This window comes from Rhipicephalus sanguineus, chromosome 4 (assembly GCF_013339695.2).
Source record: "Rhipicephalus sanguineus isolate Rsan-2018 chromosome 4, BIME_Rsan_1.4, whole genome shotgun sequence".
Taxonomy (NCBI): domain Eukaryota; kingdom Metazoa; phylum Arthropoda; class Arachnida; order Ixodida; family Ixodidae; genus Rhipicephalus; species Rhipicephalus sanguineus.
Window position 1 is genome coordinate 64,779,521 of NC_051179.1, and position 24,648 is coordinate 64,804,168.

The 24,648-nt window shown below is 47.3% G+C and overlaps 2 protein-coding genes across 3 annotated transcripts in view; both read left to right on the forward strand.

The window, feature by feature from the left end:
- LOC125758047 (uncharacterized) overlaps positions 1 to 21,786 on the forward strand; it is a 60,585-nt gene extending 38,799 nt beyond the window's left edge. The window contains exon 3 of one of the 2 annotated variants that reach the window (XR_007415771.1): positions 21,558 to 21,786. The gene's annotated coding sequence lies outside the window, so the exon portion shown is untranslated. Of the gene's footprint in view, positions 1 to 21,346; positions 21,478 to 21,557 lie in introns of those variants that run through there. The other variant, XR_007415770.1, reaches the window with a different exon arrangement.
- The window catches only part of LOC119390138 (uncharacterized), a 60,623-nt gene that overhangs the window by 29,118 nt on the left and 6,857 nt on the right, over positions 1 to 24,648 (forward strand). The window lies entirely within an intron of this gene.

Here is a 24,648-nt window from a genome sequence, read left to right on the forward strand (position 1 = left end):
CGGTCGCCACGGCAACATAGTTGATGTCGCGTGTTCGACCGTTTTCATTTGAGCAGGATGAATCGTCAATTTAGGCTGTCGCACATCGGCAACAGGCCGAAATATGAACCTTAAGCACGGCCTTCAGTATGCAGTCATCTCCTTGTTGGTCACGTCGTCCTCGGAAAGCTTCGAAGGCGACAACCTATTTAACAACTTGAACATCACCATCAACAAAGACAATCGCCTCAACGTCATATCCAACTGCGGCAAACTTCCCGTTCAAGCATTTAAGCGTCTCAATATTCCTTTCTCGACTTGGGGCTCATCGGGAATGGGTAGGTTTCTGACCATGGCCAACATGCAGCGAGGTTACAATTCGGACGTCCTTGTCGCCTGCTGGGAACCGACCTTTGGTCACCTGCACTCGCTCGTCAGAAGCCTCCGCGTGCCGTTTCTGCACCTTCGCTGGATTTACCTGATGGAGAACTTAAACGTCACCACCGTATCTCAGAAGTCAATGTCGAACATCTTTCGGCGCGTCGGATGCCGCGCAGTCATCGTGACCAAGTCCGCAGCGTACGTCCCTCTCGACACGTACGTCAATTGCTCGAGCGGCGTCCGGTCCTTGAAAGGTCCTCACGACGACCCGTTCCGGGACAGGTCGCTCGCCAATCTGACGACATTGGCAAACATCTGGGAGTACAACTTGCGCACGCGCAAGGACTGGAGGAAGTCGCGACTCGAGCCTCAGACCACCGTCGTAGAGAGCATCGTCCGCAAGAGCGGAGCTTCCATCGCGAAGAGCGTGGACTTCGGGAGGTTCGGCCGGTCGAACGAACACGGAGTGTTCACCGGTGCCGTGGGCGCCATACAGGCCAAGCGACGGGACCTGGGAAGCTTCGAGGTCTACCTCAGCGAGGACCTCTGGTACGCCGTCGACGTGGCAGGGCAGGTGCGGTACGACGCCCTGACGTTCCTCGCGCCGCTGCCAAAGGTCATTACGGACCTGGCCATCATCGGAAGACCCTTCACACTGCCCTTATGGATGGCCGTATGGACCTCGCTCAGCATCTACTTGCTCCTTCTGGTTGCGGTGATGACGACGCACGGCGCAAACTCTAAAAGGCCTCGACGAGCATCTGAGGAAGCGGTGAACTACTACTTCTACCTCTGCTCCGCGCTCGTAAATCGCGCTCCGGCCGTGCGAATGCCCGAACGAAGCAGCGCTCGCATTCTGATCGGCTTCTGGTTCCTCTTCGCCATCGTCATATCATCGGGTTACAACGCCATGCTCACGTCTTACACAAACTTCCCGCCCAAGACGCGCCCCATCAGGAATCTCGAGCAGCTCTCGCGGGCGGTGGAACGCAACACCATCGAGCTGTGCATCGTCAGGAACCGCTATCTGCGCGAGGTGGTCAGCTACCATCTGAGCCTCAGGTCTCAGGTCCTCAGGGAGCACCTGGATGAAGTGCTGCGCGCCGCCGTGTGCCCGGACACGCTCTGCTGCCTGAGGAAAGTGGCCGCCGGTACGCACGTCTTCTTCACCAACCGGGAGGAAGCCCGTCTGAACACGGGCAAGACGTTCCGAGGCGCCGTGCGCGCCGACGAAGACTTCGTGCTCGTCCACGTCGTGATGCTTGCGCCGAGGTCTTCGCCCTACACTGAGGCGTTCGCGCGAGTGACGCAACGTCTCACGGAGACCGGGGTGTCGGCCTTCTCCCAGAAGCTCAGAAAGTTCTGGCACATTAGGAACACCGCCACCTGGAAGGAACAAGTCCACCGCGGGAAAGGATCCTCTTTCCGAGTGCTGCGCCTCACGGACCTTTGCGGTATGGTCGTCGTGTGGGGCTTCGGACTGACGTTGGCGCTGTGTGTGTTGTTCTGCGAGGTCGCGTGGGAAGCACTCTGGAAGTCAAGGGTCCAGAGGACGAATACCCACGTGGCCAGGGCTCGTCGTAAAATGAAAGAGAGGTCACCTCCCACACAGAGTCTAGGGGAGGGTGCAAGGGGCTCACAGTCGCCGCCCCTGCTGTTTTTCGGTTTCCCCAAAGGCGCGACATCGGAGACGCCCTGCTTATCCGCCGGATACACGTCCACCAAGACCCTGTACAGTATAGGCCGAGGGCCACGCAGGGTCTACGTGGCAGTGGGCAAGAAATGGTTTCTGTAGCGTTGCTCAAAGAGCAAGGCAACGTTCGGACCGGCCGACATACAGCGATTGGCCTATATCGAAGTACAACCAAATCCGACTATATCGAACTCGGGTAAACCGAATTATCCTTCATATCGAACTATTTTCGAATGCGACATGCTTCGACGTCAATGCATAGGAATATATACGGTTACATCGAACAAAAATTACCGGAACACTTCGTATATCGAACATCGGGCAGCGAGCAATGCCCCAAGAAGTTGGCTTCTCGCCACAAGATATTGGATTTTCCTCACGGAAAAGGACTTTCCCGCATGCATTTGGTAGAGCGTGCGGTGTGATTACGAGGGCGCCGCGCGGAGTGAGTGGAAACTACCGCCCATCATCACGTGCTTTCTCCCATGATTCTCTTCACCGCACCCAGCTGTCGGCCCGTCGGTTGCCGTTCGCTTCGCGAAAAAAACACAAGGCGATCGGAGATTATTTTCCGTCTTTATGTGCTTGCGGTGCACGTATTTTGAAAGTTAAAAGCAGTGTTGTCAGATGCGCTGTTTACATCGATACCACGTTTTCTCGCGTATAACCCGCCCCTGCATAAACCTGCACCCCCAACTACAAACCCCCGGGGAAAAGAAAGAACTATACTCGGTTACAACGTAACAAAATATGTCAGCTCCGCTCGCAGTCATCACTGTCTCTTCCATAGAGAATTTGCATAAATGCTCCATCCGATATAGCGCTTACGCATTAATTTTCGTGACGTCACGCACTTCTTTATAGTGTTTCAGATAGTTGGCTTTCCCACACAAACACTTGCTTGTGTCGCTGATTTTAGGTCGGAAACTTGAATTAACGTCCTGGCAAATTTTTTCAGGGATTTTGACATCGCTCTCAGCCAAACGTAATTGGTAACGGCGGACTCTGAACTCTTAATATGCGTAGTATTTACATTGGCCGAGAAAAAGTCGTTACGGTGCGAGCGAAAACCAGCTAGCACGATTGGCCTGTCACGGGTGAAGGACAGGCGCGCTGTGGTTCTGTACGCGGAGCTAAAATTTTTTTTCTTAGGTAATAACCGATTATAGAAAAAAAAAAAAAAAGATCCCCGCGTATTGCCTTGACGCCATCTTCCTGGCATTATCGTGGAGCGATGCCGTGAAGCCAACTTGCGCACCGAAAATACGGCAAATTCTTGGAAAAGTTTTACATCGAATTATACAACACTATATCGAACTAATTCTCGTTTTTTTTTTTGCGAGTTCGATATATGCGGGTTTGACTGCAGTTTAAATGGTCAGAATAATGTTTGCAAAGCACCTAAAAGACGTCACCACGCGTGTCCCACGATTTTGCTCTTGTATGCAGTTAGTGAAAAGAAATCTTCAGGATACTGTTTACGTAGATGTTGCTTCAGTCCTTGCAGATGACAGTGGTTGGCTGCAATTCTTCTTGTATTAACAAATTACCCTTTCATAACCTTTCACAATGTCAAGAGCATCACTGTTGTAACTAGAAAACAATTGGCAAGCCATATAACAAGCAAACGGGAAAATAAGGTGGCGACATCACCTTGAGGTTTCGTCACAAACTCGTTGTGATATCACAGACTTTGATGGTTATCTGCTAGTACCTACATATCAGAGTAAGTAAATTATTTGTGTTCTAAGGAAGCCATAGACCTGCCTGAGCAAGCTTTGGAAAATTTTATTAATGCAATGTTGCCAAAATGTGACATAAGAACATAAAGATCCGTGACATCACAGTGAAATTTCAGGTGCCGTACTTTTGGCGGCGAAATTCAAAAGCTAAATTTAACTTTAATTTTGATCGTATAATAATGAACTTATGACAACGAAATTAACAATAGAGTTCTCATAAAATAATTTATCAGCCGGAAATGATAAATTATTTTCTGAGCAAATATGGCAGCACCTGTCAGATACTTGGAGTATCCCAAGATTTTCACACAAGAGGAACAAAAAAACCAGATCAAGCAGTCAACAGCGTTGATTTCCTTAATTAAGTGGCACATTAATATTTCTTCCTAGTATGTTTCCAGCAGTATCAATAGCAAATACATAAAGAGAATCGATATCACTGAACTGCTTTTGCTCCAAGGAAGGCACAGATGTTGGCAACTGCAGAAAGTGCAACTTGCTGGCCTCGATGCATACTTCCTCGGCACCTTCGGGAAACTCCCAGTAGTCAATGACCATTGCATCTTCGGCGCGGCGAAATTCGACGAGACGAATCCCATGTGGCGATGTCAAGCGCTGCCTGATTACAGAAGGAAAAGCAGCGCAGTAAGAAACAAGCTTTGCTGCACATCGCAAGAACTTACAGCACACCAAATCAATTTTACAGAATAGCAATGGCTGCCAGCTGTAATGCTCAGAATGGTTTGCCTGAATGTAGTATATATTCATTAACCATTTGCAGACATGTATCGGATTCTATCCCAACATGCGAGACGTGAGTGTGCCAGTTCCGTTTAGGTGTTGGGAGGCAGCTGCTTTGCACACTTGCTCGTGTGTGCCAGTTTTTCCTTTGTGTTTTTGGGCTAATGTTTCAATGCCTGATAACTGCACTTCCCGCCACCTCTAGGAAGGCAATGTTTTCTGCACATGAATTACGTGGAAGCAAACTACAGTCGGGTACGACTTTAGAAGTCTGTGGCATTTCCTTCTCAAAGGCCTGCCCCAATGGGAGCACAATCCGGACTGACGTCATGAGCCGGACGGCTGGTGACCCCACCTTCAGAGAGCATTGCCAAATGCATAAGCGGGACTATAGCCAAATCCGCATATATTGAACCCACATATAATGAAATCCCCTTGAATATATCTTCAGTAAAAAAAATATATTTTATATATCGATTTACCTATATACTATATATATAGAACTCTTTTGTGATCCCCTTCAGATTCAATATAATATCCGGGCTTAATTGTATTGCTTTAGTCGTGGAGGCGATTGGCTGCAGCGCTTAGGTCATCTGGGTGGGGCCTCTGCGGACTTCTTAAGTTTGGCCTGACTATAGCACGAGTCTAGTTCTTCTGAGCACTGCAGTGAAGACAAAAAAGGCGAGGAGGACACAAGAAAACTGTCCCTGTGGTGGTTACCATAGCGTGATGCTGGCTGGAAGCTGTCCACTGCACAATACACTCCGGAATAAAGAAAACTTTAAGTAAACCACATACTACCTGTCTGTCTGCAAAACTGCGCTTTCTTTGTGACATCCAAAACGCATGAAATACTTCCCAAAATGAAACGATGACAAAGCGAGTAAATGCTCATAACACCCAACAGTTTAAAAAGAGCACTAAAACGCTCTTCACGAATAGGGGGAAAATAGTTCGGAAAGCCATGTCTTGTGAAGCTTTTTACTGCTGTCTTGCAAACACAGGAACACTACTTGCGCATGCATCCTAAAAGGGACACGCTCTCAGGTGCAAGCAACAAACTAGCCTAACTTTTACTGACTGTATACCCTCAAGCCTCGTTTCTGATCCGAGGCCGAGTTCATGAATTGGAGTACTATAAAATTATGCAAATGCTACTGCTTGTGAACCTTATGTTTGTAAAAACAGACAACAAGAACACACTAAGTGGCAATGTTTGGAGTCAATAGAGAAATGCACTCACTCATTATCAAACTGTATTGAGCCAGCATCGTTTGATGTCCTGCTGATGTTTAACCATCTGGAAGTACGATTCATCAGTGTAAGGTTCTCTGTCTCCTACGCACTAATTTCTTGTGAGCTTTCATTAATATAATTTCTTTTTACTTGAATCAAAGCGCTAGACTTTCTTTTACAAATGCTTCTCTATGCAGTTGGGATGGCCGAAAATTTTTCCCTATCCCAGGCTGAAATGCATAGTATGCTTCTTAAAGGCCAATCAATTCCGGTGATATTTTGACCATGTCAAGGTAAGGGTGCTTATGTGTTCCTGAGATGCTCCTGTCACGGGCCCGATAGTAGAAATACTCAGCAAATTCGAAAATAATTTTAAATAAGCAAAAAACCACCACACCGAAACCCAGCCAATTTGTACTGTTTTCGCATGACGTATAAGCTGGTAGAAACCAGAAACCGAAAACGGAAACCCTCCAGCACGGAGTATGTAAGCTGCGAAATCCGCAAGGAGCAGACGCTCAGCGAAAAGGTGACCACGCCGCACCAGCTGTACCATGTCTGTGGCTTTATTCTTTTCATACCTCACAATAAAGAATGTATATGAATAGGCCCGGTCACGGTGTACCCTGTACATGTTACGGAAAGTGTTTCCATACAGTAAAGTTAGCGCATGTGCACTCTTCAGCCGGGACAGTATTACCGTACTTTCCATGCGATAAAGCGGCGCTACTAGCTAAAACATTCTCATATCGAGACGAAGGGTAATCGTTAGCTGCGAGGGTTTCGTGAAAGTTAAGGTAATTATACGGGAAATCGTGCGCTGCCCAGAGCGCAACACCACTTGCCACCCATCGCACACACACCCACCCACAAGGAACTAAAATTTGCACGCCCAACCAACGATGCACTGGCCAAACATACATGATCGTTGCTTTGTGGACAGCAGACGCTGTAGTGGCACCTCGGTTCAATCACTTCCGTTGCTTTGCTCTAAATGTTGTCACACACATAATGTGGCCAATAATTGTAGAAAACGAGGTGGGCAAGTTGAGGCAATCAATAAAATTCATTTCTAAAGAATCTGCATACCTTTTCTAAAGAATCTGCATAACTAATAGTAAAATATCACGTAACAACAAAATAAGCAAGAAAATACAAAATCAGTAAGTTTAGAAGAAAATGAAAGAAAAACATGAAAGTTTCGATAGGTTCTGAACCCACAAATGCTACGGTTGCATAGGCCTTACCACGTCGACGCCATTTATATGTATCATGCTGCAATGATTTGCATCATTCTTTGCAGCTTCATAGTGCAGCTGATGACGCACTGTTAAAATTCAGAATTAGGCTTACACATTCCAAGTTACTTCACTGATAAGGAACTCCTAATTAAACATTTTTTTTTACCACCAACACCTTGTTGCAGTTGGCACATGTTTTGCATACATCATATAAGAGGCATGATAATCATCTATGGAAATGACACGTAAAAAATGGCAAAGACGGGTTTCTGGCACAACACTGTACATCTTGTAAATGTTGACCCCTTTTTGAGCGCACAGTCACTGTGCATAAACACAGGAATGATCGCACCCGAATGATTGTTGAGGCTGCGCAGATGGCAAGCGAGCATGACATGTGTGTTAGTAAGCCATCCGTAGCCCTCTCTGACAAGGAATTAAGTTTCCTAGGAAGCACTGGTGCACGCACGCACTGACCGGTTTGTTTTTTCATGTTTTGTTTTGTTTGGTTTTGATTGCGCAGCGTCTGCCTTAACGTTTTTCGATTAGCGCATCCACTGTCACATGTTCATCTTTTGCATTTTGTGCCATATATAAATGTTCGATTCTGCTTAATAAAATCAGTTGGAAGTTAGCGCCCGTCCTCGTTTTTTCTGTCTGTCCAAGTACCCTGTTCACGCTATACAATTCGTCATGTCATACCAACTAGCCCAAGCCGCTACCCTTCTAAGTCGTAACATAATCACGGCATATACAGCTGCTTAAAGAATGCAAAAAAAAAAGTATGGCGATGTTCTATGCAAGTACATTTTTAGGTGAAACTTCAGGGCCCACTTCACACAGCACACAAAGTGGACGAGACGTTTCTTACGGGTGATAACTCAAGATGATGGCGCAAGAACGTGTCCATTTGGCTCCGGAAGAGGGCGACTTTGAACTTTGGATGTGCGCTGCCAGATCACGGGACTTCTTTTTTGGCTCTGGGCACAGGAAAACGAGAACAATAAAACTACACCCACCAGAAACAATGCTCACATACTCTTTCTTTTACTGAGCTTCTTTTATGAAATGCAAACTCAACCGTTTAACTGGGATATGCATCAGCCATACATCAGCCATACACTAACCATGCTGCTCAAAGTGTCACTGCCTGTACGAGAAGCCAATTAGCCAAACTTTTCTTCACCTAGAGTCGTATCTCTGAAGAACTGCTGTCATAAATTAGTTTGGTTGATGCATGTTAGGTGGAATCAATGTTAGGCAATCAATGTTTTCCAAGAGCAGGTGTGGTTGCAGTCCACTGTCTACATAAGCCAGAACACATTCGACAGCAAGTATGATGCAACCGCAGCTTGTAGTTTGCCCCCTGGGGGAGTACCACTGTTGGCACCCTCCTCCCCATCCCTCCAACTCAATGCATTGCAGCGAACGATAAACTTTAAAAGAATAACAAAATGGTGCATCATAACAAACATGACAAAGGGAGGACAGGTCAAGTGCTGGTTCTTCAACTGAACCTTTTATATTGAGGGAACAGACAATATAATCATTAACAAAGGTAGGGATAGATAGATGCAACTTTCTAGAAGGAGCTGCATCTTCGTGCTTGTACTTAGCCACAAGTCATTGCCATGACTGTGGCCACATGCGTTCTTTCGCAGATACTTCTGTCCTTTTGATACACTACAATCGGTACACACATGAAATCGGACAACCTTACAACATCATCAAGAATGAACGCACATATCTCAGTCACGCTTCCATTTCTTTAGAGAATGACCAGATTGCCCTTAATGATTGCTCACGATAGCGTGATGTTTGTTGTACACATGATCCATGTATGTACTATTTTGTATGTTTACACGGGCTTTTCCTTCCAAATCAAAATTTTTTATGAAAGACAAGCACTCTCCCTGTCCTCTTTTTGTGATCTTTGCTACTTTGTGCTATCCTTAGCGATACAGTAAAGACGAACCTTCCAGTATCACCGTCTCTTGAAAAGCACATTTTGAAACGTAGGGGGTGGTAATGTGTCTTTACCGGCAGTGCCTCTACCGATTGATGACGTTGTCATCGCGGACTATTGGTGCACGCAAGCTCAGCACTCTCACCGAGAGTTGTCAGGCGGATTTTCCCCGGTAGAGGCGAATTCCCCTTGACGACGTCTCCACTTCCCAACGATTGTGCGGCTGGAGCAGAAACGTAGTTTGCAACCTGCAGAAGTCAAGTCAAGTTTTATTTACAACATGTATGAAGTATAACGGTGAAGGCCACCCTGGCAACAAAGCTGTAAGCATACAGCTTGACGAGGCCAGGGGGCCGCAACCAGGCAACAACAGCAGTGCACACATGCGCAATCTAAACAAATTTTTTTGTTATGGTAGTTCCGTTAATGCAACATGTGGTCCTCTGGGCATAAGTACATCCAGCCATACTTTCATCTACTACCGTAAAATGCCGAGCAAGCGCCCCCACCCGAGCAAGCACCCCCCCTCCCTTTTTCGAGAGATCTGAAATAAGCGCCAATGACCGAGCAAGCGCCCCTCCCCTCCCCCCTCCTCCACTGCGGGCACTTTTTTTTCAAGACGAGCATCACTTGTGTAAAAAGAACCACAATAATGAGTACACTGAATGCGTATCTAATGTTGTTTATGAAATTCTGTTGTCATGTGGCCGGTCGTATATTGGTCATCGTTCACTGGGTGTGGTATATCTAATGCCCTAGATGGTTCGGAGGATGGTGCGCTGCACCCCAGGCTCTCCGATGCATTTCACTAGAAACATGGATGGGCATTTTTTAAATTTTTAGTGGCTCTCCCGCCGCCATCTTGAATTTCAGTCCGGGACCGAACAAGTGCCCCACTCCCAACCTGGTCAGATTATCCTTCACCTAAGGGGGGGGGGGGGCTTGCTCGACATTTTACGGTAGCAGTAGTATTTGACTGCCCCCTAAAACGCGGCTGGATAATGCTAGATATAGTAACAAGAAGAATAGGCATGTGACCACTAATTAAAAACTGAAATGGCTATCAGCAACAAAGAGCCACTTATAATTTTACGTGGGGATACACTTCCCAATTCTTAATCTAGGTCAGCACCTGCACTCAATCACAATTTCTCTTGATAATTTATCATTCATAAATGCCAGATGAACATAACAAAAGGCCTAGACTATCGTTGTACAGAAGCGGAATATTTATGTCTCAAAAAAAGTTTTTGCTCTTTTCTTTTTTTTGCTTTATAAATAAAAGTCCACACAAGTCATCTGCTAATAAACGTTGAAATATGACATCAGTGATACCATCAGTGATAATGAACAAAGCAGAATACAGGGAAGTCGAAGGTCATGGTACTCTGCCACTCATTTTAAGACACTATTTTGTAGGTCATACAATGGTATACAGTAAAACCTCGCTGATACGAATCTCGCGGGGTCACCAAAAATATTCGTATCATCCGAAATTCGTATCACCAGAAAACATGGAAAATTAGTATGCGACAAAAGAAGGTTGTCATATGTTTTGATTTATTGTTTCTCAGGGCCGCAGCGACGTCATGAACAGCTCTGAATGATTGCCACTAAAGTGTTTAGATGTCAGCGATCATACTTGTACTCATAAATATACCGTGCATGCGCGCGTGTGTAATTAATGAACCAGATGTGTTGTGACCCGTGATCGCTAGTAACACCTTCCTAATCTTAGTACGCTTTTCCGCATGACACCGCATGCGGCGATAGCGCTTTGCATGCGATAGATGAAGACGAGAAAATTTTGGAACCACTGTCCTTTGTTGCTCTTATTTTCTTATCGCGGTGGTGTTGGGGGTGTTTTTCGGGAGATTAACGGCCGTGCCCGCACAATTGGGAGGTTTGCTCAAAATTCGGGAGTCTCTTGTGCAAATCGGAGTTGGCAGGTGTGCGCGTACGTAGCGGCGCCTTCGCCAAGACTGTCCACTTCGACTCTTGGGGCCCTCATCCCCCTTTCATAGGATGCCTGATTGCCAGGACATGGTTTGCATCGACGTGACAGGCACGTGTCAACACAGTACAACGACGCTGCTGCCTCGAGCACAGTGGCACGCGTCGACGCGCTGGAAAGAAAAAAGAGAGAAAGAAATAAAGAAGCGCTGCACCAACGCCATCTGTAATCTAAACACGAAAGCGCATTAAAGTCTACAAGATTTGCGCGCACAATCTCGGAGGCAACGACGCACCGCTGATGGTCACGTAGCCAGTATTCCCGCGCCCGCACGTGGTTTCCATGTCTTCCGCGACAGCGCGGGCAGCACCTGTACTTACATTTGCGCTAGTGTACGTTCGTATCAAACATTGCGGGGTGAAAATCGGTTCGCAGCAACCGTACTCCATTACATTGCAGGCTAATGGTACTTGGCCGGGACCGCAGGAAAATTCGTATCACCCCGAAATTCGTACGAGCAGTGATCGTATCACCGAGGTTTTACTGTAATTACTAGACTGACTGATAGTCCTTACAGCCAGCTAATTTTGTCTGTGTCTGTAGGAGAAACAGCGATGGCTGTGGGCAGAGCTAACATCTTTTCCTGAGGTTGTAACGGAGTATAGTAGTATCAATTATTAAATTTGCATCAATGACAACTATACTGCATCGAAATCTTTTATACTGCAAGGTGTCATCACCTTTAGCATCGTGAAGCTCACTACTGTGAAGCGGCTTACCATTTCGGAATCATCAGCGGGAACTGTGTAGATGCAAGAGATATCGTGGAACCCATGGCCCATAATGCCATCAGCTGTGTGGCCAAGGCCGAACGTGTGGCCTAGTTCGTGTAGTACGCCACCCAAAGTGCTCGAGTAGCATGCTGAAAGCGTGCCCCTGAAAGGTAAAATGAAAATTAACAGTTCAAATAAAATCAAACCAAATTTATTTCAACATATAACTGATGTTGAGGACCATGGACAAAAAGCCAGCAAGGCTTGATGTAGTCCATGGCCCCGTTTTACAAGCAGCAACAAAACAACAATAGAGGAACACAGCTGAACAAAAAATGTTGGATATCCACACTAACAGTGAAACTATTGTAAGGATAACTATGACGAAATATTAGAAAAAGTGAAGCACATGACATACATAATGAGTGGTTTTTAGAGATACAGCTTATCATAAGTATATTACAGCAAACACCAGAATATTCGCAAAATATGCAGCACCATATGTATAAATTTTTGATTACATGTTAGTACTAAGCTTAGTACTAAAACTTAATTACATTTTAGTAATAAATTTAGGAAAGACATTTTTCTATTTCAACATTCCGAATAAACATTATTTTTTTTACATTGGTGATGACGTAATGCTTTTCAATGTAAGCGTTTGTGCTAGTCAGTGAGTCATCCTAAACTAAGCTTGCAGTGCAAGACTACACGTGGACAAAAGAAGAAATGAAGACGCACTCAGCACTGTCCACGCTTTCATCTCTTCTCACTGATTTCTTGGAGTATCACGCACAAGGGACTGTCACTTAATTCATTTAGCTGGGCTGGTTAGTACTGGCTTAATGAATCTATAATACTAGCAAACACACACTACAGACTACACAGAATGACACAGGACAACTGCTAGTGGTTGTCCTGTGTCGTTTGGTGTAGTATATAGTGTGTGTGCCAGTATCGTGCTCTCATTAAGACTGTTGGTACCTACCTACCCAGAAGTTCTAACCATTGCCAGTTTCTGTCTTCACTTTTTCAAAGAAATTTGCATCCCCATCTCTCTCACCTACTATCGCAGCACCAAACCTCCCTTTGCCCCTCCCTTCTTTCCGTTTCTTGTTGCCTCCTTTGGTGTCCTTAAAAAATCATTTTTTAAGGACTGATTATGGCTTTTTATGTTTCGCTGTGTGCAAGCTTACTCATTTCCTCTTCCTCCGTCATGGAGGGTCAGGGAGACTGAGCTAGGCATACAACATATTGTCACATAGGTGTTTGTGCCACTGTGAACTAGAGGACACTACTAGCCGAAGACGAAGTTGAAGTGTCTCGGGCGTTGATCGATGGTGTTGCACTTGTTATAGTGCGTCAACGCTACACCCCTTACGTATTGTAAATATATTGTAAATACCGTAACTCTACGCGTAACATTTTGGTGGAGGTGCGGGGTAGTCTCTACGAAAGTCGGACCTGGATCTCCGCAGCGGACGTCACATCGGTTCCGCTGCTATGGCTACCGACAGTGTCCCGGCCAACCCGACACCCGTGCAATACGTCATGAATCCGCTTCGTGATCCGGGAATCTTCACCGGTACTGGCAAGGTCGACGTCGAAGAGTGGCTGGCGATGTACCAGCGCGTCGCCAACAGTTACAGGTGGGATCCAACCCTTATGCTGGCGAACGTGATATTCTACCTGGGGGAAACCGCAAAGGCATGGTTTGAGACGCACGAAACCGAGCTGACAAGTTGGGACATCTGCAAAGAGAGGCTACGTGATCTCTTCGGAAGACCAATCGGACGCCAAGTAGAAGCCCAGAAGGAGCTAGCCTCCCGTGCCCAGACGTCCACTGAATCGTACATCTCCTACATTCAGGACGTTCTGGCACTTTGCCGAAAAACGGACAGCAACATGCCGGAGGCAGATAAGGTCGGACACATTATGAAGGGCATCGCCGACGATGCATTCAACTTCTTGCTTTGTAGGAGCTGCACAACAGTTGATTCCCTCATTAAAGAGTGCCGCCACTTTGAACAAGCAAAAGGCAAGCGCATCGTGCAACGTTTCGACCGGCTTCCAAATACGGCTCCGACCTCATCCTGCAACGAACCCGCGCCGTTGCTTCAACCAGCATCACCAAATTTGACGCAAGCCATACGTCGCGAACTTGAGGCTATGGCTCCGAGTTCTCGTGGTACCTCCCACTACGCATGACCATCTAACAATCTCGCTCATTCAAGCTGTTGTTCGCCAGGAAATTGCGAATATGGACATGCCCTCCGCCGTTAGCCCCCGTCCCACCTCTACCGCTCCGATCATTGCCTCTGCTGCACCTCGACAGTATTTCGCGAATCGGTACCGAAACCCGTCTGAGTGGCGAACACCAGACGACAGACCAATCTGCTTCGTGTGCTCCCGGATCGGCCATATCTCTCGCCACTACCGTGACCGCTGGAATTCATCGCCTCGACCATATGCTGACCGCCGCTACCAACACGCCTCTCGTCCTCTGTCACCTCAAGTCGAACCGTCCAATGCTGGCCCTGCTGCTCCTCCATTCACCAATAGCCGCTCGCCCTCACCTCGGCGCCGTCAGTCCCGTTCGCCTACATCTCGGCGTCCCCCGTCCCCATCATACTCAGGCCGCTTCTCGGGAAACTAACCAATGCAGCCCCTGGAGGTGAGGCTGCGTTGACGACCTTGACTGCAAAACCTCTATTGACCCTTGCTCCTAAACTAAACCTAGTTGAAGTTTTTGCTGACCATGTGCCCGTTAAAGCCCTCATCGACACTGGAGCTCAGGTGTCGGTCATGCGCTCCGACCTTCGTAGGCGTCTTCGAAAAGTGCTAACGCCCGCCGAGTCGCCTGTCCTACGCGTAGCCAACGGCAGCACAACAGCCGTAATGGGAATGTGTACAGCCCGTATTACCATCGCCGACCGTTCAACGTTAGTTCTGTTCACTGTACTTGCGGAGTGCCCTCACTAGGTGATTCTCGGAATGGACTTTTTGACTGCTCACTCTGCGCTAATTGACTGCTCAACCGGTATTCTGAAGCTTGAGCTACCCCAGTTTTGTGCCGACACCACCGCAGATATCCACTCCCGACTTCGCTGCACTGAATTTGTTCGGCTGCAACCTGATGCTGCGACTTATGTGCTCATGTCGCCTTGCCCACCACTTCGGGATGGTAATTATGTCGTGTCCCCACTTCACGACGTCCTGCTGGAGCGCCAAATAGCTCTCCCTAGCTCCATCATTACGCTCACCAACAACCATGCGTGGCTTCCTCTCCTGAACTTTGGCTCGTCTCCACAAGCTCTCCCTGAGGGTGTGTCTCTCGCTGTGTTGTCCCCTTTGGAAGAGTCCAGCGTGTCTGCTCTCAGCTATGAACGACCATCTGAGTTCGCTCAACTTTCGGCTCCGACGATGCCATCTAACGACAAATTCGCCAGAATGATAGCTCCTGACCTACGACCTTCATACGCTGACGCCCTCCGCCGCGTTTTGATGTCCTACGAAGACATATTTGATTTCGACAATCGCCCGCTGGGTCGGACCGACATCGTCACCCATTCGATCCACACTGGTGACGCTCCGCCCATCCATAGGCGTCCCTATCGTGTGTCGGCGGCAGAACGTCACGTCATACAAACAGAGGTCGAGAAAATGCTCTCTAAGGACATTATTGAGCCTTCCTCCAGTCCGTGGGCATCCCCTGTCGTTTTAGTAAAAAAGAAGGACAATACTTGGAGGTTCTGCATAGATTATCGTCATCTGAACAAGATCACGAAAAAGGACGTTTACCCGCTTCCGCGTATCGATGACGCCCTGGACTGCTTACATGGTGCCAGTTATTTCTCCTCGATCGATTTACGTTCTGGCTACTGGCAAATCGCAGTCGATGACAGAGATCGCGAGAAGACGGCCTTCGTCACCCCAGATGGTCTCTACCAATTCAAAGTGATGCCTTTTGGACTATGTAATGCTCCAGCCACATTCGAACGCATGATGGACTCTCTTCTACGTGGTTTTAAATGGTCCACATGCCTGTGTTACCTTGATGACGTTATTGTTTTTTCATCGACGTTTGACAGCCATCTCCACCGGCTCTCGGCCATCCTTGACGTCTTCCGTCGAGCAGGCCTGCAGCTCAATTCTGCGAAATGTCATTTCGGCCGTCGTCAATTACGAGTCCTCGGTCACCTGGTGGACGCTACTGGCATACAACCTGATCCCGACAAAGTAGCGCAGTCCGATTGTTTCCACCTCCTCGTACCTCTGCTGATATCCGAAGTTTCCTGGGGCTGTGTTCCTACTTCAGACGATTTATTGCGAACTTCGCAGACATCGCTCGTCCTCTCACCAATCTTCTCAAAAAGGACAGCCCATTCGGTTGGGGACCAGAGCAAGCTCAGGCATTTTCAACGCTTACGAGTCGCCTTGTAAATCCGCCCGTTCTGGGTCATTTTGATCCGTCTGCTTACACTGAAGTTCGTACGGATGCAAGTGGCCATGGCATTGGCGCTATTTTGTCCCAACGACAGCGGGAGATGAATCGTGTAATCGCTTACGCTAGCCGCCTTTTATCACCCTCAGAGCGCAATTACTCGATCACAGAACGTGAATGCCTCGCCCTTGTTTGGGCCATTGCCAAGTTTCGCCCATACTTGTTCGGACGACATTTCACCGTGGTAACAGACCATCATGCCTTATGTTGGCTCTCCTCACTCAAAGACCCTACGGGACGCCTCGGTCGCTGGGCTTTACGCCTCCAAGAATTCACATTTTCTGTGTCGTACAAATCTGGACGGCTACACAAGGACGCCGACTGCCTCTCCCGTTATCCCATCGACCCACCTGACACCGCCGAAACTGAGTCGGATGCCTGCGTTTTGTCGCTCAGCGACTTCCTTCACATCGCCGACGAGCAGCGTCGTGACCCGTATTTGCGATCTCTTATAGAACGCCTCACCTCAGAACAACGGAACGGCCTCCTCCGTATGTTTGTTCTGCACGACGGTACCCTATATCGACGCAATATGACACCACACGGTGCTGAACTGCTTCTCGTTGTTCCTCAGCATCTGCGACCATCTATCCTCTCGCAATTGCACGATGCTCCCACCGCTGGACATTTGGGTGTTTACCGAACCTACGATCGCGTGCGCAGGCGTTTCTTCTGGCCTGGCCTATACCGCTCTGTTCGCCGCTACGTCGCCTCCTGCGAGCTCTGCCAACGGCGCAAAAAGCCTCCTCTCCCACCCGCTGGGTACCTTCAGCCTATAGCTGTCCCCAGCGAACCATTCTTCCGTGTCGGCCTGGACCTCCTTGGCCCTTTCCCGACGTCGTCCGCGGGTAACAAATGGGTGGCCGTAGCGACAGATTATGCCACACGTTATGCCATCACGCGAGCCCTCCCTACCAGCTGTGCAACTGATGTCGCTGACTTCCTCCTCCATCAAGTCATCTTACACCATGGTGCTCCTCGTCAGCTGCTGACTGATCGAGGTCGCTGTTTCCTTTCGCAAGTTGTCGACGACCTTCTCCGCTCTTGTGCAACGTCCCACAAGTTCAGCACCGCTTACCATCCTCAGACAAACGGACTTACTGAGCGCTTGAACCGTACACTCACGGACATGTTATCCATGTACGTGTCTGAGGATCACCGAGATTGGGACTGCACCTTACCGTTCGTGACGTTTGCCTATAATTCGTCGCGTCACGACGTTACTGGCTATTCTCCGTTTTATCTGCTGTATGGCCGCGACCCGCTCTTGCCTCTCGACTCACTACTTCCTTCAGAGGCAAACTCAACCACATTCTACGCTCACGACGCCATCGTTCGCGCGGCGACGGCACGTCGCGTTGCCCGTGATCGACTCGTGGCGTCTCAGGCCGACCAAAAGCGCCTGTACGACAGCCACCACCGGGACGTGCGTTTCAGCCCTGGCTCCCTGGTCTTGCTCTGGCTGCCTTCACGTCGCGTTGGCCTGAGTGAAAAACTGCTGCCGCGCTACGTTGGGCCTTACCGAGTTCTTCGCCAAGTAACCGAAGTCACATACGAGATCTCGCCACTGAACCGCAAGCCTTTGTCCCCCTCACCAGCTACTGAGACTGTGCATGTTTCCCGCCTAAAGCCCTACGTCACGAACACCGATCCGATGCACCGAGACGGTGCTTCTGCCGCCGGGAGTTTATGTCACATAGGTGTTTGTGCCACTGTGAACTAGAGGACAGCTACTAGCCGAAGACGAAGTTGAAGTGTCTCGGGCGTTGATCGATGGTGTTGCACTTGATATAGTGCGTCAACGCTACACCCCTTACGTATTGTGAAAATATATTGTAAATACCGTAACTCTACGCGTAACAATATCCTGCTAAGGAAAGCAGTCCTTTTGTTGAAACAACTGTTCCAGCAACATTCCTTATTTCACGTTTTAATCATCACTACAGACAGCACCACATGAATGCATTTCTCTTAGTTTCCTTACGACTCCACAATATGACTTCTTTACAAGCACATTGAACTTAGACATTCTATACACGTAAGCATTCAGTATCTATTTATGTCACTTTTTGTAGATATGCCATGCCAGCCAGAAAAGACACAATATGAGAGAAATTCTAAGATGTAGTGCAATGCTTAACCATGTGATCAGGTAAGCAATCTAGCTCCTTTTTTACTTTGCCAAGTCACTTTGTGTAAGATGTGGTGCATGCCTAATCATTGTCTGTTGCCACATTTGCTCAGCTGTAAATAGCATGCTGCCTTTTCAAGTAATAATAACGTTTTTTATATCCTGCTACGAAATTATCCTAATTCAATATGGACCAGCCCAATGCAAAGACCTTCATACTGCATCACATCCTTTTATCCAGGCATAAATGCATTATTTGTTTGCCATGTACAGCTGGCGTATTGATTTGATTTAGGAGCAGAAGCATTTGTCAGGCCATATGGCCTTAAGCTTCTGACAAGAGAAATAAATTCGTTCATTCATATATCGGGCACCGACCATGCAATGTGGTATATAAAGCAACCGTGACATTCCCAAAGCAAAGCGAGATTTTCATAACTCAGTTCCATAATGACTGCAACGTAGGAAAACTGGAATTCGTTCACCTGTAGTTGCTGTCGTCCATAAAACGCAGGCGATCCACCTGTCTTGTGTCGTACGCGGGCACATCAAAGAAAAAGATGATGTTTACGGTGGGAAGCATCGGCCTCTGTGTTAAAATGTTGGGATCTACATCTAAATACAACACGACTATGACGCGAGACGCGGAGACCAGTTCCAACCCCTACGCGACGGCCGCCGTAGCCACATTCGTAGTGATGGGAGCCCTGCCGCGGCCTCCCCACATCTTGGCAGAACAGAGAACGACAAGCGACCAAGAACGAAGCAACGAGCAACGCCGAGCTCTCATCTTCTCCCGAAACTGAGCACTGAGCAGCGCAATTGAGGACTAGCCGGCGAATGCTCAAGAAACGTAACTGCAGCTGCTGCGGTCGACTGTGCCTCATGAACGCCAGCCCAGCACCCATCTGAATACAAAAGCGCCTAAGGAGGAAGCAGATGCTGTAACGGCGAGTCTTCCGCTGCTTCCGAAGGCTGACAACCAGAAGATGGCAGGCCGAGACTGGCCGGCGGATATTCAAAAAACGTAACTGCAGCTGCTGCGAGTTGACTACGCACCATGAACGCCTTCCTATCGCCATTCGAAGTACTAAAGCGACAAATGACGAAGAAGGCTCGGTAACGCCAGTCCGCAGCTGCTTCTGAAAGCAGACAGCCAGAACAATTGCAGGTCGAGGACTGGCCAGCGAATTCTCAAAAAACGTAACTGCAGCTGCTGTGAGTCGACTGTGCCCCATGAACACCGGCCCAGCACCATTCTGAGTACAAAAGTGCCTAAGGAGGAAGCAGATGCTGTAACGGCGAGTCTTCAGCTGCTTCCGAAGGCTGACAACCAGAAAGATGGCAGGCCGAGGACTGGCCGGCGCATATTCAAAAAACGTAACTGCAGCTGCTGCGAGTTGACTACGCACCATGAACGCCTTCCTATCGCCATTCGAAGTACTAAAGTGACAAATGACAAAGAAGGCGCGGTAACGCCAAGTCCACAGCTGCTTCCGAAAGCAGACAGCCAGAGCGATCGCAAGTCGAGGACTGGCCAGCGAATTCTCAAAAAACGTAACTGCAGCTCTGCGAGTCGACTATGCCCCATGAACACCGGCCCAGCACCATTCTGAGTACAAAAATGCCTAAGTACAAAGGAGATGCTGTAACGCCGAGTCTTCAGCTTCTCTGAGGCTGACAACCAGAAAGATGGAAAGTCGGACTGCCGGCAATTCACAAAGGACTTAAATGCAGCTGCTGCGAGTCCTACGCACCATGAACGCAGGTACAGCGCTGGTCAAAGCACACGAGCAACATTTACGCAAAGCTGCAAGCAGCAAGTTAGGCGCAGGCTGATCCTGGAGATGATCAAGGTGCTGCTGCACATTGCACTCCAGGATTCAGATGCATTAAGTCGTAATGCAGCACCAGAACCACATAGAAGTGCACTCCTGCCACGGATAGTGAAGACGATGCACCAAACACCCAGTTAAGCATAGAAACAGGCTGATGCGAAGTAAACATAATCGTAATATAAAGACCACTTCAGGACCCCAGAGTGAAGCTGCATGCAAGAGCGCCGTCTATACTAAAGGCCAAACACCAATGTTAGTATTTGGAGAGCGTGTAGCCACAGCTCCAGTGCAGACGTCAGCTGGGAAACAAACTCGTGGTAGAGCCAATGCTGCACCAAGAAAACTGGCACAGGCTCGATCGTGCGCTATGATGATACCAAAGAAGCTGCCTCATCAGAGGTCTGCATTAGTCGGAACAAGTCCGGAGCACCAAACGACAAAGCCATCATACTTACACTCGGAGGCACCAAAAGCAGATGCACCAAAACCCAAGCCCACAGCGAAAGCAGGACCAAGCCATTCCCGTGGCTCCAAATCATCAAACAAGGTTTCAAAGCCCCCAAAAGTGGCAGACAATGCAAAGGCATTGCAGAACGTGTCAGGTGGGGCAGTGGCTCGCAGGCGGAAAAGAGACCTGGCACACCGGTGAATGAGACGGCATGTGACGACATGTACGAGTTAACGTGTTACTGGAGGCATACCAAATCATTTCTTCGAAAGGAACGCTGGAACGGCTTTCCGACATTGTGATGCCAATTACAAGCACACCACCCCCAATTCCCCCATCTCAGCCAAGAAGAGCTCAGTTCTCGTCGTACCCCGACCTGGACGGCGCGCCATCTGCGGTGTCCCGGAAAAATGCAATGGCAATCATGCGCAGCATGCGCAAGCGCGGAGCTGAGGCTGGCACCTTACTGTGCTCAACGCCAAAAAACGTGAAACATCGTAATGTGAAGAAAGCACTGAAGGGCCCTTCGTAAGCTGGAAGAAATATTAAAGCAAGACAGGATGAGGGAAGGCTGTCGAGATTTTAGTGAGCAGAGCGATGATGCAGAGAACGAAATGTGCCTTGGAGAAGAGCCTTTGTGATGATAGCTGAGAGACACAAGTCTTTATTTATTGTATTTATTGACTGAACCCATGAGAAAGAGGGCATGCTCCGAGTTGAGGGCTTTTGTGTAAATTACTTTAAATGCGTTACAATGCCAACAGCAGTGTTTAAATCTCTTCTGTTTATTTATATATTTATATATTGATCTCTGTACAGCGTGATTACACTGTCGCCTACTTAGTTGATCATTTATGGTGTAAGATAGTTTGTGCGATGGTTAAGACTGTTTGCACCCAGCTTAGTGCTGTCTACGTATCGTCAGAGTTGTGTCCAACAACTTGTGCTAATGAACTTGCTGGAGTGAGTTCTACAGGCTGTGCGACAATGTGATAAATGTGTGCATAGGCAACAAAATGATCATTTGGCGTGCTCTCCAACTGGTAAAAGAAAAAAAGGAGGGAGGGCAGGGCGCAGCGAAGTGCGATATACACAATTGGATTAACGCAAATTGGCACGCACATTCAGACTAGGTCTTCTGCGGTTTTGCTTTTGACGAGACATCTTGTCAGATTTCTTTTTTTATTTTGCTACAGACATTTTGCGAGCTGTAAAGCACTTATTTTAATAAACAGAATAATGAATGTCACGGTCAGTGGCATACGTGTCTGCCTTTCTGTGTTGTGTCATTTTTGTCCTACTGGTATATTTTACGCTGTATATTGATTCAATCTGATTATGGATGATTGCAATATTAATTGGCTGTGTGTCTGGCATGAAAAGCTACAATGGACAGACAATTGCCCATCTTCCAGCTCTCGCACCCAAGCCTTACACACAGTTCTATTCAACATACCAAGATTACGAAAGAACATAATGCAATCTCGTGGCTTTTTATCCATTCCTGTATGGTATTCATGTGAAAAAACTCACCGACGATTGCAATACTGCCTAATGCGAATTCTGAGCGCAGCTTTGTGTTGGGGCAAGGCCAACTGTGTTTGAAGTTTTGGCTGTCCACAAGGTATCGACTACACCATAAATCATAATTTTTGCGAAGTAGGACAGCACCCATTACACCATTATTCGTCTTTCTGCGGATAAGCGAGGTACCCGCTACACATCTGTAAGGTATTATGTGCACTTTGTTGATGCTGTATGTGGCTGATGATGATGAATTATGGCTGAGCACTTTGCAGTGGGTGGGAAGCGTTAAACCACACACTCATTACGTAATTAGCATTGTGTAATGACTGGTTGTTATTTTACCTCTTCTGCCACGCTATATTACACAGGTTAACGCGATTCTGCCCAACATGATGCCTGTATAGGGTCTTTTTGCAATGAGTTTCAAGCACTAGTGTGGCTCTGTGGTCGAATACTCGACTGCTATGCAGAGGGACAGGGTTCAAATTCCATTCGATCCTGGGTATTTTTTCGCACTTATTTTTTCATGTCGATTGATTGATTGAATAACTTTATTGCCATCGGTTACCTTTTTATGTCTATCGGTTATGCCATCGATGGCAATGGTGACGGCGACACTGCTCAACGCAAGAATGGGCGCCTAAGAGCTGCACTCATTAACGTATCTAGCTTACCAGGGCATCCAAATCGTGAATTAGATAGCTTGGACCTCAGTTTACCGCACCTCACTGCCTCCTATGGCATTGGGACGCGTGCAGAACCCGAACAGAACAACCGTCCTCGTCACTTCTGGGTGAAAGCGAGCTGAAGCACAAATGGTGCAGGGATTTGGGAATCCGTTATAGGCTCTGCTGCTTACTCAAGACCCCGAACGGCTACAGTTGTTGAACAATGCTTGGGTAGTGGCAGTGAGCCATGGCTACCTGGACTGGAGGGGCCACCCATCTTCGGACTGAAGCCGAAGAAGCCTGGTCAATCAATAAGGTATATTTTTTCTTGCTTCACTTGAACCTAAACATTCCGACAAAATTGCCCATCTGGTTGGGTCATCGGGATGTTGGAACGCTTCCAAACAAAAGATGGGCTTGAAACCAAATTGGTTTCAGAAGCAAGTGATAAAAGAGGTGATGGTGAGCTACATTTAATCGTACTACTATTAAAAAAAAGTGGAGGAAGATGTTGTACTGCAAAGCTTTGCTTTACCTTAAATCTACGTGGAGTGAGGCAAAAATGGCAGACATGAAGAAGGGTAGCAGAGAGTTGACAGCTCGTTCCTGGCCAGCTTGTTCTTTTTTCTTGCTGTATGTAACCCATGAATGACTCAACGGCAGGTTTTTTTGGAGTGGTTGCAGTTGTTTTTTGTGTTTTCAATGTACCGTGACTCCAATAACTCATTTTAATTTCATCCCTTGAACCACAATCTTGAGATGCACATCTAACCCTTTGAGACGCTATGTACACAATTGTGTACACCACTTGTTTTTCCTATTTGTGTCAACTAGGGGCTAAGAAAGAGCAAGATTTATTGAGCTTTGGATGAATTTAACCTCCTCCACAATAAGTTTGTCTTCGCTTAACTTCATTTTGCAGTGTACTTTTGCATATGATCACTTTGTTGAATGCACTACCACGTTCAACGAGTCGTACGATGTGCCGCTTCCTGCCAGCCATGTGAAAAGTGTAATTTTTCTTTGCTCGAAATGGACATAACAAAACATTAATTTGCAATATATTTCTAGCCTCAAGTTTCATTCTATTTATGCGAAAACAGAGCATGAATTACTTCAGGATAAATAGATATTTCATTACAACTTAATCAGGATTACTATAACACACATAAATGAACATAATATGGCATTATTTTTGTTGCAATAGAATATTGAGTGCCTTGAAATAACTTTTTATCAATCTGACGCATTTACAGACAGTTGTTCATAGTGGCGTCTGAAAGGGTTAAGGTTCAGCAAGGGGGCTGTGCTGTCAAAAATATGTTCACATTCTTTTTGTGTTACCTCTTTCTTTTAGGAAAGAAGACTTTTAAGAGCTTGTTTTTCTTTGTTAGACAAAGAAAAATGAGCTCTTAAAAGTCTTCTTTCCTTCATTCATAGCAAGGGTCTCATTCTGGCAGACTCAATTGATGCCTTCAGGAAATATGTGAGGGATTATTGATCAGCTGCCAGCTTGTAAATGATCACGTGCTACATGACGCCAACAGGCAGAAAAAGACTGTTCCATACTTGCCACCATGGCTACAATCGCGCTGGCTAACCGTCGTAGGTTTAAATGCACATATATACCCCATAAAGTGGGCAGAGGATGACCGCCACCGTAGCTCAGTGGTAGAGCATCGGACATGTTATTCGAAGGTCGCAAGTTCAGTCCCTGCTGGCGGCAAGTTTCCTTTCGTCCATTTTACTTTCTTCACATATATCCTAATACTACAATAACATCCTCTAACTTTCCTTGGCATTATTGTCTGTTAGTTCTCATT